Below are 18201 nucleotides of genomic sequence, written 5' to 3'. Positions count from 1 at the left end.
CGTAGAGCGGGCCAGTGGATGGCATGGGAGCAAGCCCCTGCGGTGCCCAGGATGAGCATTCTGCCTGAGGCCGTAAAGGGCAGCATGGCTTAATGGCATGGCCCGAATGACGGGCCCACAGTGCAGGGAGCAGCGCACTCACAGCTGGTGTGACGGTAGCCAATGCCACCTGTGGGCCTCAGTATGCCGGCGAGTATTGAGGTTGCACTGGGCGGTGCGGGAGGCAGAGAGCGGCCAAGGGGTAGCCTACTCACCCGGGTTGCCTGCCATGGGGTTCCAGGTCTGGTCTCAGCGCCGGCTGCCAATGGTTAAGTCAGCCAAATTTTCAGGCCACCCGGGTGGTGCCACGACGCAGCGAGAGAGAGAGAGCGAGTGTGTATGTGTGTGTGTGTGTGTGCTTGCGTGTGTGTGTTTCTTTTGTAAGGAGAAAGAAACAGATTTCGTGTCCTGTTGCCTGTCTTGCTAGCGATGACTGAAGATTGAATGCTGATGAATGCTTTGTGCACGAAGCTTCTCAGATTGTTGAGTTTGCACATTTGAATGTTTGTTCAGTATCTGAGCAGTTGTGGGCTGGGACAAGATGGATGAGGTGTCCAGGAGCAGTCTCCTGCCACATATGCTCTTCAAAGTCTTAATGGTGAACCGAAGCTGAACGTAAGTGAATAAAGCCATTAACCATATGTACATGGCCTCCTGCGTCATACACGAACCACCTACCTTCGTTAAAACACCCTGGTTCAGACTCAGCCAGCTACCGGCATCTAGGAGTAAATGGTATCAAAAAATGTGCGTGTACATGTTTGGTTGTCCTCTGGAATGCCGGTCAGATTGAAAATGACCTGAGTGTCATCACCATACTTGTGAAATATACCACCTGCCCACCAAAGAAGTTTGGGAAACACCACAATCAATCGGAGACATTGCCGATTCAGAGATAATAAAGCTAATGCTGGATACTCCATTGCTGAGGAAGAATTTGATCAGTTTTCATTCTGGGCCCGACATGCCTCCCAACACCATCAGTTCTGAGAAGTAGAGGGGTTGATGGTGAGGACCGCAGCTGACGGATCCAATAATATTAACATGGCCCTGCCATAGATCAGCGGTGAAACCAGGCTGAGGGCAAAGGAGTGATCACCCCCCTGTCCCGTATGCCTCATTGGACTGTTCACCCCAGCCACGCCGGGCTTGCACTTGTCTTGCTCCAACAGAGCACTTCATTTTTACAATTAATTTATTTAACAACAAAAAAAACATGCTTGTGCCAGAGTGTCCATTGAGACACATACGCTAAGCAACCAAGTTGTGATCAGCCGCCGTCCAACCTTGTGTTCGAGTCCTTCTGGGTCACAACTGCATTGTTTGAATTCATATCTGTCCCTCTCTGCTCGATCAAAGAGACTACACAACAGCAGACCAAAGTGTAAGAGTTTAAGAAAAGACGGGTATTGTAGGCATTTGTGCATGTTTGAATGTAATGTATGCAACGTGCATGTGGATGTTCGAGTTTGAAGGAGTCTGTGTGTATGTATGGGTATGTCAGTGTCAGAGGGTGTGTGTTTGTGCCCATGTGGCTGTCTCGCTGTGTGTAAGTCTGCAAATGAAATGTGTCCATGTGTTTGTATGGCGGGGGCAGTAGCAATGCTGATAGCTATTATGGCCACAGCTCCATTACAACCTGTAAATCACTTTCATGAAGCTGTGGTCACAAACTATATATGCCAGTAATGGTCACTATAACTCACTCTCATGACTGGCACAGATATGTTGTGGCTGCAACCTAATGTGAGTATTTTACAATGACCATTACTGGCACAGATTGTGGCTGCAGCTTCATGAAAAAATTGTAAAATGCTACTGTGTACTATTGTTGGCACGGCATTTACTGGATTATTTTCATGTCTTACCCTAGAGAACCAATTGTAAATTATAGGGCTTTATACCGTATTTTTCTATTATATATATAAAAAAGAAAATGTGATGTAAAATGCACCATTTGAACACATTATTTAAAACTTTTTCTTGGGGAAGAGCTTACCTGAGCATCCCAGCATTATTTTCGTCCCCTTACCTTGGGCCGGTCGCTCATGCTAATTTGGAGAAGTATGTACCTCCCCTCCCCCACTGAAAATATTCACCAGCCATGACTTACCGTGATTCATTTAGAATTCTGGTAACCCTTCAGGAGCCACCATCCCTCCTACTCTCAGTAACCAAAACCGGCTTCCGACACTGCCACTGATGTCCGGTAACTGAAATAGATTTTCCCTGACATCCAATAGTTTTGTTTCTGTATCTCTGTTGGGTCTAACCCCAGATTTTCTATCTCCAAACAAGTGATGGTCTTCTACGATAGCCTGTTTCTAGATGGTAGCAGCTTTAGCCAGTATCCTAAAAAAAAGCGCATGTTTGTGACTTGTCTATAGAAGGCTATTTTTGGAGAGCAGTCACCCAGTCGTTAAAGTCATCCAGTTGTTAAAGGCCTCCAGGTTAGAGCAGTCTGTGAAGCACTTACGATATCGGTTATGATGGGTGCAAGCTCCGTCACACATTCTTTCATGACTTTCAATTGGCCAGGGTCGACTACACAAGTCATGGTGTGAAGTTTTCTGAAATGCCTTGTATCTTCAGTAGTGACAAGGCGGAAGAAGGTGGTGTTGTCAAAGGTGATGGTAGTATTCCATGCTTTGTGACTCATAAAAGGAGTGAGGATCTTTGAGCTTGGAGAGGTTCAAACTATTGTTTAGGCTGCAATTGTGGCCCGCAACCTAGAGAGTAAGAAAATCTTGTAGTTCATTAAACCAAGATTCTGAGCTGGAAGAACTGGCGTATGAGCTTTGTCAGTGATGTCAGAAATGTAAATCGCTCTCTCAGGGAGTCAGGGATTGGATTAGCATGGACTTTATTTTACATGATGGCTGCCTCGTAGTATTTATTACCTTCTTGCTTTTAGACAATGCGTTGTGATCACTGGGATCATTCTTTCTAAACGTAATTTTTATGAGTGTAGTTCTTCTGAGAAAACACATTGAGGAGAGGGATAAGGCACTGTCCCTTTTGGGGATAGATCAATCAGATTAGGCAGGGAATGAGGATTCATCGATGAACGTTGGAGAGGGTCCGGGTACTAATGCCTCTTGGGCTACAGGAGAGATATTAAAATGAGGCAGCAAAGCTTTCTGGATCAGAGTTTGGAACACATCCCCAATTGTGCCTGGGCTAAAATGCATTTGTGAGATATAAAGAAGACATTTCTTGTTCCCCACTGTGGTGTAATCTCTAAGAGGGGTTGGCTCTATCAATGTATAGCCTGTTCTGTCACTGAAGGAAGTAGTTCCCATTTGTGAGGAACTTGTGACAAAGGACTAAGGGAAACTGTCCTGAAGTTCAGCTCCCATTGAAGGTGAGTTGCAGTCAGAAAAAGGCTGTTGTGAACGGCCCAGTTCCAAATATGAAGAGCCACGTAACTAAATTGGGGAGAGCTGGGGTCACCCTGCTAGTTCAGACAAAATAGAGTCGTATTACTGGTCAAAACATGCACTCTCAGTTAAAAAAAAAAAGGTGGGACAGGAGACTTTTAGCATCAGGAGCATTACTTGGAGTTCTAGGAAGCTGATGTTCAGAAATCTAACTTTTAGGTATTCCAATGTTTGTTTATTTATTTATAAATGTCTTGGAAGGGATGAGCCTGTCAAGTCTAGGCTGAACAAACGGCTCTAAAATGGGCGCACAGGGGGGACACATCTTTGTGGCTACAACGAAAACTGGCCAGGTGTTTGGGGGCGCTGGGGAAATCCCTGAACTTGTGGCAGGCTTAGGGGTCTGGAGTGATGATTTATTGACAATTGGAAGCAGTGTATCATGTGACAAGTAATGGGTTTGTCTAGCCAATCGAAGCCATCTCAGATGATTGGTGAAGTCTGTCCACGCTTGTGCAAACACACCTACGCCACAACTCTCCTAAAGGAAGTTCATCCCTCCATAGAAGGCTCAGCTCACTTCCTGTACCTTTGTGAATTTTGTTACACAGAGACACGCTCACACTTGGAGGGTGGTGTGGGAATTTTAGAGCATTGTCAAAGTCTTTTAAAGCGTATTATCTGTTTTTCGTCCTTTGTGTAGTCTAGATGTTTAGTGCGTTTATGAAGTATTAAGTCTATGATACATTCTTGTGGTAATTTCCTTTTGTAAAAAAATAATAAGAAAAGGTTTGCCTTTTCCTCTTCTAGCTTTTCCCTTTTTTTGTCCCCTTATAAAAGTTAAAAAGCCAAACATGTTTTCACACACCGATTTGTATCCCCAAAAAACACACACGAAAAGAAAACCCCCTATTACTCTCTGTGCCTTTGTGTGGATGTTTTTTCGGTTGCATCGCAAGGTCGTATTAGTTTGAGTGGTGTTTTAGATTTAGTAGAAGCTGTCGTTTGAGTTGTAGTTTAAGGAGTATGGTTGTCAGTCTCCGCCCTCGCTTGTTTCCTTCGGTCACGTGGGGCTGTGGTGTTTCTCAGAATACACACTTTTGGGTCCTCTGGTTGAGCAGCTGTGAGCATACACGGACTGTTCTTGCCATTGCCATTTGTGGCAATCATGACATGCCTGTGATTCTCGGAGGGATAGAAGGCTTGGAGGCGAAACGGAAGGTGCCTCAGGCGATTAGGGAACGAGAGGAGAATCTGCATTTTTCCTTGCAGAAGGAGGAGGATTCCCCCATGATTAGTGAGGGGGTGGGGAGAGACTGCACGCTCTTTGTGAGCATCTGTTAGGGGTCCTGGGTAACAGAGCACTGCCGATTCTCCAAGTGGAGGGACGGGGGCATGGGTAGTTCTCATGAGTGGCAGAGAAGCCAGGGCAACTGAGGAGACCTCAGAATGGCAGGCACAGAGGTGGTGGACGCAGGGTCTCATGTGGACGCCCCTAGATGCATTGGAAGAGCAGGCAGGCGTGACCCTCATTTGGGAGATGTGGGAGTAAGGGTGGCCCAGCAAGCACACTGGAGGATGCGTTTTGGATGGACACCGACTAGGCAGAGGGCAAAGAGTAATAAGTTTCCCCCACCCAGCAGGACAAGGCTGCTCCTGCCATCAGAAGGCAGATCAGGCGAAGGACCAGCCACAGAAGGTGCTGTAGCAGGTGGTGAACCAATTTGAAGGGGGCAGGTACAGGAAGAGGTGGTGGCGGAAGAGTCTCTTACTGCCGTGGCGGAGGAGTTTCTTACTGCCATGGTAGAGGTGGAAAGCCAGACGGTAACCTAGAGAGAAGGGACCTAACCCCCACTCACATATCCTTCAGGTTCCTGGGTGTGGGACTATTTGTTGTGCAACCAGGGAAGACTGTCAGTTGGAAGAGCCTGAGGTCTTCTGCACACTGGAGGGGTGTGGGAAGTGGGTCAAGTGGGGGCAAAAAGCAAGCAGCAAGGGGGGGCTGCATGCTAGGGACAAAAGCAATGGGGAACCACATGCTCCAGGGTGTCCAAGGTGCAAATGTCCCCAAAGACTAGAGATCACAAAGCCACCACCACCCCCTCCAGCCGTGGTTTAGAGGGTCCTAGCATTCCCCAGGGTAGGGCACAGCATGGCAGCGACATTGGGTGATATGGCCAAGTCTGTGCACTCATCCAGGCTGCCAAACAGCACTAGTAGCACAGGCAACTGTGGCCAGTTTAGTTTAGTTTATTATTTATATAGCGCACCATACCCTGGGGCATCAGGGCGCAAAAAGACAAGAATATGCTCAACTTAGTTACAAGTACATGATAAGTAGGAAAATACAGACAGCAACGATGTTACAATAGGCAGCTATGTACAAGGCAGGGTCAAGGAACAATGAGGTAACAGGGTGCATGTTTCCTGCATAGTCATAGGGTTATAATATACAGTTATGTACAGTGTGACATATCGGGTCAAGTGGCACCAGTGTCATAGTGATGTGATGCGCACGGAACTTCAATCACATAGTAAGTAAGCTCCAGGAGCAGAGGGTGGGTGACAAGGGAGGTGCATCTAAAGGGTCATGCAGGTTAGAATAGTTAGATGTCATTAGCTCTCAGCCACCTGGTCAGGTTCTGTCTGAAATTGGCGAAGGGCTGAGGTTCTCTGATGCCATGGGGGAGGGAGTTCCACAACTGCGCAGCCTTGAATGGTAAGCTAGTGGTGGTTCCCTTTTGCCAGTGGTGCACCCACAAGCGGTTGGGGGTAGTGTGACACTGACAGCACACATCCTTGGGCAGGACACACCCTGGACAACATCATTGGCATCGGGGACCACCTGCCTTTGTTGCAGGCAGTTGTCTAGCTCTGGGGTATTGGAATGTGTAGTGGTGGTGGATAAAATATGGAGCTCCACCATCCTTCACTCCTCTGTGCCGTTGTGGATGGGGGCAAGAATGATGCATTCATGGGGGAGGAATTAGCCTCACAGTGGGCTCTCCCACCTGTGAGATTGTCAACAGTCTGTGTGCAAGCTAGAGAACTTTAGGGTATGGCTGCCCCTGTGGAAAAATCCATGAAGCTTACTGGGTGGCTGTGCCCTGTAAGAACCTGAAAGCATTAAGGGGTGGCTGCACCTGTGGAGAGAAAAGAACAGAACCATAGTGGGTGCCTGTACCATTGGAAAAACTTGAAACAGTAAGGGATGGCTGTGCCCAGTGGGAGAACCTATGCAGGCGGCTGTGCCCTGTGAAAAACCCAAGAATTTTAAGGGGTGGCTAAGCCGGTGGGAGAAGCCATGAACTTTAGTGGGTAGCTCTGCCCTGTGGAAAACCAGAGAACCTTAACGGGTGGTTGTGCCCTGTTGGAGAAGAGGGAAACATTTGATAAGCGTGTGATCGGGGTTTGAAAAAATGACTTGCAGTTTAGCCAATGAAATGAAAGGTGTAAGACAGTAATTGGTCAGGGACTCTCAGTAACAGTCACAACTTCATCTATACAATCAGACAACCTCCCTCCACTTTTCAGTGTCTGACATGTACTGGAGACAAAAGAAGAGTTATTATCATCCAAGCTGGCGTGTTGGCTATGGGCAGATATCATTACATAGGACCTATGATGAGGTTGGATATGTGGATGTGGGAAATAATGGAGTCTATACTGCCATATTGCCACCACTTTCTTGTCGTGCTTGATTCCATTCTTGTAGGTGAAATGGAGGATTAACCTGAAGTTATTAGCTTGCTTTAAATCTTCCACTTTACATCCAAAAATTAAACAATTTACTCTGGTGGTATTACCACTCGCTGTAAATCTGATTAAATCTGACAAAATCCCCATGGAATCTTATGGCTCTCAAAAATGGGGACCGCCGTACCGTCAAATGTAAACCTGCAGTAAATCTGCATTACTAAGTGGTGTAAATGATTTTTTGGCAACTCCAACAGAATTACCACCAAACTCATAATGAGTACCATAGTTTTCTACAATGAAGTGATTAGCAATTCAAAAGCAACTCGCAAAAGTTCTGATAGCCAGAGTGCCTACTTGTTGTACCAACAATGTAACAGGTCATCATTCCTTGCAACGGGTGAAGCACCCAGTAAATCAGCATCAATCACCTGTGTGGCAGATGCCCTGCTCTCTGTTCCTGTTGAGGATCAGTCTGTATTAAAGATTCCAGATTCACTAAGGAGGTTGCTCCAAAGATTCTCCCCCCTGTATGCTGCGCGAGCGCTGCTCACAAAGGTTTCAAGTGTCAGTGATGTACTGCCTGTTGATGCTACCATAATCCGTGAGATTGCTCCGCTTAAAGGAATGGTGCGGTCAGAAATATTATTGTCCATACGGTTCGGCCATGTGTTTTTAACCATACGTTGATCGATCGCACAAACATTTCCTATGCACCTTAGCAGAGTTTTTGTCTTTTGAACACAAGCGAAATCAAGCAGCAGGGCGCGGCCATCTTCTGATAATCTTCAGTTAACACATCGCCCTGGGTGAACTGCCTTTGCCGCACTAAATCATAACCCCACCCTTGAGCCTGACATCACCAAATCATTGATATTCTCTGCCTCTCTCCGTGACATTACTGAGCAGCGTAGCCAAACGCGCCCAGTCGTCACCTACGCGACTTGACGCAGAACCCAGAAAACAACACACATCGTCTCACAACACAGCGCGTCACAATTCGGAATATGAAACTGTACTTTAAAAGGAAACAGCAAGACTGTACAATTGGTAAAGTACATTTATTTCACATTAAATGCTTCGAGAACATTCGGCGATTGACATATTCAATCAAAATGGAACTTTTTTTCTTTGCTCTCGATCCGCAAATGTTTATCGTGAGTCACGCGCTGTTCCTTTTGGGTACACAGGGTGTTCTTTTTGGGTAAATGAAGCACTTTGGTCGCACAGTGAATTGCAAGGCTGGTGCATCAACTTGGCACTAGACCACCGTAAAGGTTGTTATGTTGCTATGAATCGCTGGTATAGTGTAAGGGCATATCGGCCCTTGGTGATCGCCCCAAAAAATGAGTCCAATAAATCCAGTGATTAACATGTAGCTGCAGCTGGCCGTTGAAGAATCCATCGGTTGGGGTCTGGAATAGATGACAATCGCAGAATGGCAGGATATACCCATTTGCAAAACATAAAAATAGAAATGTGTCTCAGTAACCGATCTTTATTACAATTAATCATTTTACTTATTAGCACAGATGTGACACAATGTGAACTGAGAGAACACAATGTGGAAAGTACTCCGCTATTTGCTTCCGAGGATACTGCAATGGAGTATGTTCAGCTCTAAACGTAATGCGTAAACTGAGGCAACAATTCGAGGTGCACAATGTAATGATTTATTAGCGTAGAACCAGGGGGAAACGAGTGGTGGTCTACATGCGTGTCGACGCTGGACTGCTCACGTGCCCAGTAGAAAGACCAGCACACAAACGTTGTACTTGCGCTTCATTGCAATATGTCACACGGAACGAACGAGTACAATGTAACCCAGCAATAACAGTCATCTATTCATATTTGGACTAGTTCTGGTATAAAATCGTCTAAAGAGAAACGTACATTATATTCGGCATTTCACTTGGCGTAATGCAGACCGTAACGGAGTGATATGAAATGGGAAGGTAAAGCGCTTTATACCATTATATTAATGCATCACAAGAATCATAGAAGCATTTTAATAGGGTCATGAACAGCCAACACGTGTTTCGGCACACAGGTCGTCTTCATCTGTTTTTATCTTTGCCAAAAATGTTTTTATAAAGTGTCCAAATAAAGTATGCAATTTCTCTTTTGAAATCTATCCTCTTGCGCACTAGGATTTTCCAGGTCGTCTTCAAGGCGCGCAATGTTGCAGTCAAAGAAAATTCTTGAAATCCAATGAATTGGCCGTGGCCTCTGTACGGCAATCAATATCAGCGTCATCATCCAAATGTCAAGAACAAAGTGTAAAGCCTCACTGGCCGAAACACATATATTACTTGCTTAATCGAGCTGCTTGAATTCGAGCTGGAAAATCCTAGTGCGCAAGAGGATAGATTTCAAAAGAGAAATTGCATACTTTATTTGGACATTTTATAAAAACATTTTTGGCAAAATTAAAAACAGATGGTAATCATTTGTACCTGGATTTGAACTGTTCAACGAGCTCTGCTTTGGGTGGACATGGCACGTTGGCAATGTATGTGTGCTCTGAACAGATTTGCGTGCAATTCCATGAATATGCATCTCTACGACATTAATAATAAGATATTTAACAAAATCGAATTCCATTTCCTTATATACTGGTTTGACCACCCATTTTTTGCTTCTTTTCGTAAAGGCCATAGTGTAGCGAAGCATGCCTAATTTTCCTGCAGTTCTAGATTGTTCATGGCCTACATTCTCATTATGCGCTAATACCGCTAGTAATGTCCTATATTTCATCCCTCTGATGCCGAAATGCAATCTCTTTGGCCTGTACTTTAGGCACATATTGTGGAACACTTCCAAATCTCCTGTGTGACAGAATTCTGTGAGTCCCTTCAGATCTCTTGATAGAGTTTTATCACACACAATCTTCTTAAGAGCTTTGTGTGGAGGTGAAGATGGAATCAACCACTTCTTCTTCCGTGCCTGCTCCGGGGACAAACGGCCATGTTCACATTGGTGGAAATGTTGGTTTTCTGTCCAGTGGTGAACGTTGGAACAGTGGTGCATTAGTGACTGCCATTTTTCCATTAGAATTTTCACAGACCATCACATGTTTTGGAGCTCCACCAAGGATGGTTGCTGAAAGACTGGGACCACTGTTGAAATACTTTCCAAACCTTTTTTTCCCCTGCAGCTGAGATTTTTTATTGATTGATTTGGCAACATGCCATACATCAAATTGATGTTTAATATTTGGAAACTGCTCTCTCATTTTCTTGGCTATTGAAACGTGCCTGTCCGTGGCTATGAGGTCGATTTGCATTCCCCTCGATTGTAGATCTTCCAGTGATTTTATAAAACCACGTTTCTCCATGGCCACTGAGGATTTACATTCAGACACCTGCACGACCACAGAACTCACAATTTTCTTACTTTCCATGTCCTGAAAATGGTATGTGCAGTACTTAGCAGAAACTCTGGGGCTGTCACACTGTCCATCGCCGGCTAGCCTGAACCGTTTGTCAGAGAATGTACTTTGAATAGACAATTGTTCAATTTTCCAAGCTTCACTAATGGCAGGGAATAGATAATCACGTTGATATTTGTAGTACTGCGTTTTAGAAATTAAATGAGTCCCACAAACTGACAGAAACTGGATAACTTCCTGAAACTAGAGCCACTGAAAAGTAAAGCTGCTGCACACAGTAGATTGCCAGCTGGCAGTTTCCCCAGCATCGGTTGAGCGGACCATGAAAATGTTTTATGTAAATTTCGCAGGTGGCATGCATTTTGAGGTTACTGCCTTGTGTTAGACGAGTCACATTCACCAATGGCTTCCCACATACTTCCCCTCTCACTGCACACATTTCAGCATCTTTATAATCTCCATCAAGCTGCTGTCGAATACTATGTATTTGGCCTCCTTTATTGGACTGTCATCCTGCATTAATGTTGTTTCAGACTGAACCATTGTGGACAGATCAGCCAAACTGGACATACTATAGTTGAGATCTTTGTCTAGTTCGTCGGTCAATTGTGTTGATGCTTCAGTCTCTGTCATTTCAACATCTGTTACTTGACCGTGAATAGAAGAAAACATCAATGTCGACTGCTTTGTGGGTGGCATTTTTTTGGCGGGTGTCGATTGTGTCAAGTGCTCTGCGACTAATGTAAAAGTATCTTCTATACATTCAGTTTCATCTTCATCTGGTGGAGCAGTGGCATTGTAGCAATGGTCCAAAAACACTTTGCTGGATTTGCTGGTCACATTAAATTCATTTTCTTGCCATTGGACAAAGGCATCTCTGAACACGCCCTGCCTCAATAAATAGTTCCTTCATGGTGAAAACAGTTTGGTAAGCAGCATCTCTCATTTGTGTTGCTGTCTGTGTCTGCATAGTCCGTACTCCATTGGGCAACTACAGGACACATAGGAAAAAGGAGGATCAGTGTAAATCCAACATACAGTATCGTACAATTTACATTTAAAAAAAGCATATAATGAAGGCCTCAGTGCAAAACAATTGCTAAAAATAGAAACTGTTTATAAATAACCTTATTTTTCTTTCTTTTCGTTGAAGCCTTCTTTACTCCAACATCACCAACAGCAAGCTGGTGCACCGACTCGGATCCACGTGCCTCCCGTTCAATATACGGATCTTGTATACATCCCTAGAAAAGAGTATCCATTTAAAATAAGTCATTTGTATTACAAATAAAATTAGACCGACTTTCTTTCATTAGAGGGTACTGTCAGTACGCATACCTCTGGCTCCGGATCGACTACAAGGGATGATATAATTGTAGAGGAAGCTCCAGCATCTCCCTGAAAGACAGTACTTGCACTAGTATGGATGAAAATATTGGAAATTGAACACACACATTGGGACGCGGACAAAGGTACATATCAATAGCAAACCACGAATGAAACATTGTGTAAATGAATGACACGGTATGTAAATATGATCAGATTATCTCATTCGATGGAACTGTCAGTACCCATACATCTGGATCAACTACAAGGGATGTTGTAATTGTAGAGGATGCTCGAGCATCTCCCTGAAACACAGTACTTGCATTAGCATGGATGAAAATATTGGAAATGTAACACACATTGGGACGACGACAAAGGTACATGTCAATAGCAAACCATGAATGAAACATTGTGTAAACGAATGACACGGTATGTAAATATGATCAGATTATCTCAAATTCCATGCATAAAACAATTCCGGAATTGAATAGCTAAGTAAGACCTGATATGCGCTCAAATTGGTTGTTGACTACAGGCAACACATGGATGCTGAATCTTGCTCCTTCATATTCAGTGCATAGTCATGGAGTTGTAAAGGGAAAATATTATTTGATTTAGAAATGCTAATTTTAAAAATTGGCATGTAAGTAGACAGATTACGAAAACATTATGCTTATTTCAAAGGACACTATAGCATAGTTATTAGTGACATTTACACCTAAAATACCAATCAATCCATTTGGTTACCTGCACACTACCGCAAGGCCTGAAGCTAAATCCGGAAGCGTGACTCACCTGTGGCGGCAGGTGAACGAATAAAGTCGGAATAGCGTTTGGGAGCAATTTTCGAGTCGTTCTCAGTTGATTATTCTTTGAGTACAAGGATGTGCCTTACATATTCGGGGTAAAGTGCAGGCTGCAGATGCGGTATCGATCACCCCTCTTGTCCTCCAAGACTTCTTTGACTCTACTTTCAAGCTCTGCCGGTGCATATCCACAATATCTGACCCATTCTCTAATTCGATCTACAGTCTTAGGGAATACATGCATTGTAGTGCCTTCAGATTTGTCATGGGTCTTCGAAGAGCAACCGAAAATCGAACATGCAGGCATTGTTGTAAATTCTGCAAAAAAAGGTCAACATTATTCGAAATTAACTTTGCATAAAAATGTGAGAAAGAAGGAATTAGACCATACATTCTTCAATGCAAGCTTTGTTTTGGTCACCACAGCAAAACCAGTGCAGCGTGGGCAGCTGTATTATAGGATAACTTTCATAAACAATTCATTGATGTGACGAAAATCAGAACATGTTACTCGTCCCTTGAATGTACTATTGTGCTTATATTATAGACACGGTCCGCAAAGGATGCAATTCAATGCCAATTGACACTGATGAAAATTGATATATCGATAACATAACAAATGAAACTCAAGTCAATAGCAATGAGACGAATGAACATAGCACTATTGAGTATGTTAGTTCGAAATAGATAGAAAGTTACAGATGAAGGAGAGATTATTAGGATACATGCCCTTACCCTGACCAACAAACAGATTCAGCAAGGAGAGTAGTTAGTGGCAGGAGAACAGGGAGATGTTCACAGGTAGCACACTGACGAGTTGACTCGCAGCGGTCACAGAAGTTCACAGATAGCACGCGACGAGCAGATTAGCATTGGTCACCAGGGTTCTCAGGTAGCACGTTCACGAGTTGACTTGCAGTGCTCAAAGATGTTCTCATGATAAATATCAAGTGGTTTATAAAGAATTACAAAAGGTGTGTGTATGTGAATGAATAACGTGTATATGTCGTGGTACTATGTGGATTGTGGGGGCGTGGCCTGCTTCAAGGGGAGCCTGCCTGGACACACAGGGTCTGAGGAGGGCATGTGAACAATGACCCCTGCGCGAAAGATAGCTTTGAAGTGTACATGGTGTTTGGCACCTTGGCCGTTTGCGCCCCTGACAGCGCCCCTTGGCAGCGCACATCCACTGGTGCCAACTGCCTTTGATAGTGGAGGGGGAATGGATGGGCCTGGGGCGTGCAGACAAGGCACCGGAACACTGCTGAATGCAGACACACTTATGTGGATTGCAGGGGCGCAGCCTGCTTCAAGGGGAGCCTACCTGGAGAGACGGGGTCTGAGGAGGGCATGTGTACAATGGCCCCTGTGCATAAGATACCTTTGAAGTGTACATGGTGTTTGGCACCTGTGCCGTTCCCACCCCTGACAGCACCCCTTGGCAGCACACATCCACTGGTGCCAACTGCCTTTGATAATGGAGGGGGGATGGATGGGCCTGGGGCGTGCAGATAAGGCACCGGAACACTGCTGAATGGAGACACACTTGATTCACTGAAAAACAAACCACCATTGATAAAAAATATGTTGTGTTTTATTTTGTTTCTTATTTTGATGGCACAAAAATACTACACATTGTTAAGGTCTGGTTGCAGCTCAGCAAGGGAAAATCCCATGTACTGACCGCTGTCACTGGGGAAAGTTTCTCTAATGGCACCAACGACACAGGCGGGTATTACTCGGCAAACGCAGTGTCCAAGCCTCCCATGAAGCCACCATGTAAAAGAACGATAGGCCACCAGCCGGTACCACCTGTGAAAGAGAAAGATACAAACTGTTTTTAAATGACCAAGATAAGTGTATTAAACCTTTGTTGTCAATGACAATTCTTGAATCCACTGGCATTTTTGCCAGGACAAATGCTACCTAGACACTGCACAAATTTGAACGACTTTTATATGACTATTACTAGAGAATTGCAAGACTAAATTGATATGACAATGATATATTGAAGTTCTGAGAATATAGTAGACAACCATGAAATAGTAGTGTCCTAACTGACATCACAACCAGAGTATACTTACTCGTTAATTGGATTACGAGGGCGAACTGTTGCGTGAAGTTTGTGCATAAGCACCATCATAATCCTCAACATGGACTGTGTGAGGCAGGCTGCCCTGAAGTCTGGCAGGTCGGTAACGCATTGTGGCAGAGGCTCGCCTTGCGATATGTAGGACAAGCATCCAGAGTTTTCTCTGCAGCAGCAGTTCGCCAACTCGGTTGGCACTAGGGCGCACCGATTGCAGGTACACCAGGTGGAGACGCCATCCATGCGAATAGGCTCAGGCTCTTGATCCGTTGAATCGTCCTCCCAACTGTCGTCCGAAGCCCCATCGTTTCCGCATCTTTCTCTTTCCAGTAATTCCTCCTCGGAATACTTGAGCTCATACTGGTAGGGCATTATTGTTGCCATTGTGTGGTAAACAAACTAGAATAATTTATAGCAATGCTACTGGTATCTGTTTGAACGGGCCACAAGCAACGAAGGTAGCTGACCAGAACACAGAAACGAGTCACAGAATACTCAAAGAAATACAGTGAGAGGAATGGAATAGAAAATCTGCTGTTGTGTGTTGTGAAATGGTCGGTTTATACTTATTGAGGAAAGAGGCGTCCTGCCATTTCCATAGCGACACGTCATTAGCTGAAGCGCAGAGAATGTTGACACAAGACGTGCTTTGGCGTTGTGAAATGGGCGGTAAGCATCTCGTGATGTCTTTCTCAGCGGCGGGGGATATGATTTAGTGCCACAAAGGCAGTCCACCCAGGGCAATGCGTCAACTGATAAGATTACCACAAGATGGGCGCGCCCTGCTGCCTGATTTTGCTTGTGTACAAAAGACGAAAACTACGTTAAGGTGCATAGGAAATGTTTGTATGATCGATCAACGTATGGTTGAAAACACATGGCCGAACCATAGTGACAATAATATTTCTGACCACACCATTCTTTTAATGTAGTTGGCAGAATTTGGGCTGGTCGGTGTTCTTCCTGACGCGTGAATTCTTGTGCCAACTGATGTTGCAAGCACTGCAGCAAAGCATCTTTGCACATTGTCTCTTCCTTGTGATGATTGCTGCGACTGCGACTCCTGCTCCTGAGACATATGGATGAAAAGCAAAAAACTTTGAAATGTGTGTCCAAAAAGGAAGCGAGCATGTACTCAATGTTACCTTTAAATCCAGCTACCCACGGACCACCACACAAGGGTGAAAGCAGGTTCTCATCAGCTGTGGTGCATTCATATCACCTGCCTTGACATTGAATTGGGCATCGAGGTGCATCAGTGCCGGCACACCAGAGGCAAGCCCGGTCCTCTATTTTCCTCAGCGTTACGTTGACATGCAACCAGGTTACAATTTTGTGGACAATTTAACAGCGACGAAGAATATGTAAACAATCTCTTCAACCACGCAGGAGTAGTGGCATGGCGTAATAGCTGGAATCAGGTTCATGGTTACCAAAGAACCATTTATAGAACAGGATCAGACTTATTGAAAGAGGTCGGAGGGCATTTGGGTGCACTGAGGCACACCTACACTGCAGCAATCCTACTTGTGAGGAGTACGGTTTGAAGATTATTTTTGGGGCCCTGGATTACATGGTGGAGAAAAAATTAAAAGTGTCTTCCCCTGAAGAAGGTTCATGCATTTGGTGCCAAGAGGAACTGAAACATGTCGGGACTGTTTATTCTGAGTTAATAACACTCAGTGATTGGAAATGTTTAAATCATTATATAAATTTTATATGTTGATGTATTGTATTGTCATGTTACAGGAATGGATGTGAGTGAAACTAGTAATTTGTATTGTAAATGTATCCACTGTATGTTGTGTTGTGGGGTCCTTTTTACTGAAAACACTGTTTTAGAGTTAGTTTTATAAAAGAAAATAAACTATTTTTGATATTATAAAAAAACAAATAAGTACTAGGTCTATTTTTTCAAGACTATTGGTATAAATAGGGTTTTTCAGCATCACACGATATGTAAAGATCACTGTTGAGTGGGGAATGTATTTTCTGTCTCCTTTATATGATGATTTTGATTGACAGAGAACCACGCCATGTCTGTCAAGTTGTGCTTAAGCAGGTACACCAGGAGGAGAAACTCACTCAGGGATACATTGTGACAGCTAACCTACATGTTGGCCTCCTGGAAATAGCAGACACACAGCAACTGCCATTAACATGGTGTTTACAAATGCCTCTTCTAGAGCTATGGTGTTACAGTAATATGTGATGGCATCCCATGTTCACTTAGCCTGTCCAGCATGTGCACAATAGAGTTCCAAGAGGTGACCACTGAGGTCACAGTGGCAACTTGTAGCATCCTTGCAGTTGGCACAGTAGATTTTTGGCATGGTAAACCCAAATGAAATGTGAGCTGAACTTCTGAACCACAGCAACCATTTCTTTCACAGGCTAACATTTGGTGGTAAATCATGTTACCACGAGGGGAAGGACATGCACAAAGTAGGGAACATGCATAGTCTTACCAATTCGTAAGAAAGCAAGAACATTTAACCCATTGTCTCCAGCAACAAAGAACAAATTCAAACTACAAAAGCCTTGGCCATTGTATGTCCATCTCCTCCACCCTCTCCCACACATCAACTCCCTTGTGGCTTCTGCCTTAAAACCCTTACATGCAAAATGTTGCCTGGTGCTGAACCGCAAACACCTCTAGCCCCCTTAAATCACCCCACAACCCATTGTGGCTACTGGAGGAAGTAAAGGCCACCCAGTGCACTGCGACAGCCAAGTAGTTATTATGCTTGGAGCACTGGTACAAATGCCCCTGGTAAATTGGACTTCTTGGCCAACAGACTTCAGTAGTACCCGCCCCACTGTAGCCATAACCTTGTCTGACAATTCCGACCGCTTTACGAGAGAAAAAATACATTGTGCATGAACAGCAGTGATCGATGTTTATCCTAAAATGGCAGAATACAACGTTTGTCACATATAAGTAGGGCTATTGCTAAGATTATAGCCAGGTTAGCATTGGGCGTGGTCTGTCACGGGACTTGATATATTTTATGCCACATTCAAAGCTTCCATAACGCTGCCCTGATGCAACAGGGGATCACTGTTATGTACCGCTGTGGTACAAGGGGTAGAGCTTGGTGTCCTTCTCCCAGTTCCAAGCACTTGTACAGCTGAAGTATTTTCAGGGGCGATTGTGTGGACTGGTGGAGGTACAATGCATCTCTGATGGTAGGGGGATGGATGCACCTCAGATGTTTTGCCTTCTTCCCAAGATGTGTTGCATATGGGATCATATAGATGTGGTACCCATGGTTTGTCCCTGCCTTCTCTCTACACACCACTTTTTGTCTGTGTATAATTGCCCAGATTTGGTTGCCATTTATTCTTTTTGAAGTATGTTGTAATCTGGCTTAGAGAGCAGCTGTGTGTGATGTCATGAGCTGGTGGAATGTTAGTGTTGGAGGTTCTACTGGGGACCGTTAGAGACCGAGAGAAAGCAGAGAGCTGAGAAGT

Source organism: Ambystoma mexicanum, chromosome 6q (genome assembly GCF_040938575.1).
Source record: "Ambystoma mexicanum isolate Mex_15411 chromosome 6q, UKY_AmexF1_1, whole genome shotgun sequence".
Classification (NCBI taxonomy): domain Eukaryota; kingdom Metazoa; phylum Chordata; class Amphibia; order Caudata; family Ambystomatidae; genus Ambystoma; species Ambystoma mexicanum.
Note: the sequence above shows the minus strand (reverse complement) of the source record.